Raw genomic sequence first — 684 nt, forward strand, 5'->3', positions numbered from 1 at the left:
CTAGATAAGGGTTTCATTCGACCAAGTGTCTCACCTTGGGGCGCTCCGATCTTGTTTGTGATAAAGAAAGATGGTTCCCTTAGGATGTGTATAGATTACCGCCAGTTGAATAAGGTTACCATCAAGAACAAGTATCCTCTTCCGAGGATTGATGATCTTTTCGATCAGCTTCAGGGTGCCACTTGTTTTTCAAAGATTGACCTCCGATCAGGCTATCATCAGTTAAGGGTAAGGGAATGTGATATTCCAAAGACAGCTTTCAGAACAAGATATGGTCATTATGAATTTTTGGTCATGTCCGTTGGTTTGACCAATGCACCGGCAACGTTCAAGGACTTGATGAATAGAGTCTTCAAACCTTATTTAGATATGTTTGTTATTGTCTTTATTGATGACATACTAATCTATTGGTTTTTGAGTTGTATTCTAATGTATGTTGAGGGATTTGATGATCCTTAGTGGTTGGGGTTGAAACCTTTGGAGTTGGGGTGGTTTAGAGTTGGAAAAAAAGGGAGAAAAGTCAAGTTTTTGGGCAAGGAGGTTGGCGCGTCGCGCCTGCCAGCGCACCCCAAAAGGGATTCTGAAGTTCCCCCCCTTGGGGCGGTGCGCCTCTCAGAGCGCCAGCAGGCCCCCCTCTGAAGTTTTGGGGCTGACGCTCCCCGGCTTGTCACGGCACCACGACTC

This window comes from Solanum tuberosum, unplaced genomic scaffold (assembly GCF_000226075.1).
Source record: "Solanum tuberosum cultivar DM 1-3 516 R44 unplaced genomic scaffold, SolTub_3.0 scf00063, whole genome shotgun sequence".
In the NCBI taxonomy this organism is placed as follows: domain Eukaryota; kingdom Viridiplantae; phylum Streptophyta; class Magnoliopsida; order Solanales; family Solanaceae; genus Solanum; species Solanum tuberosum.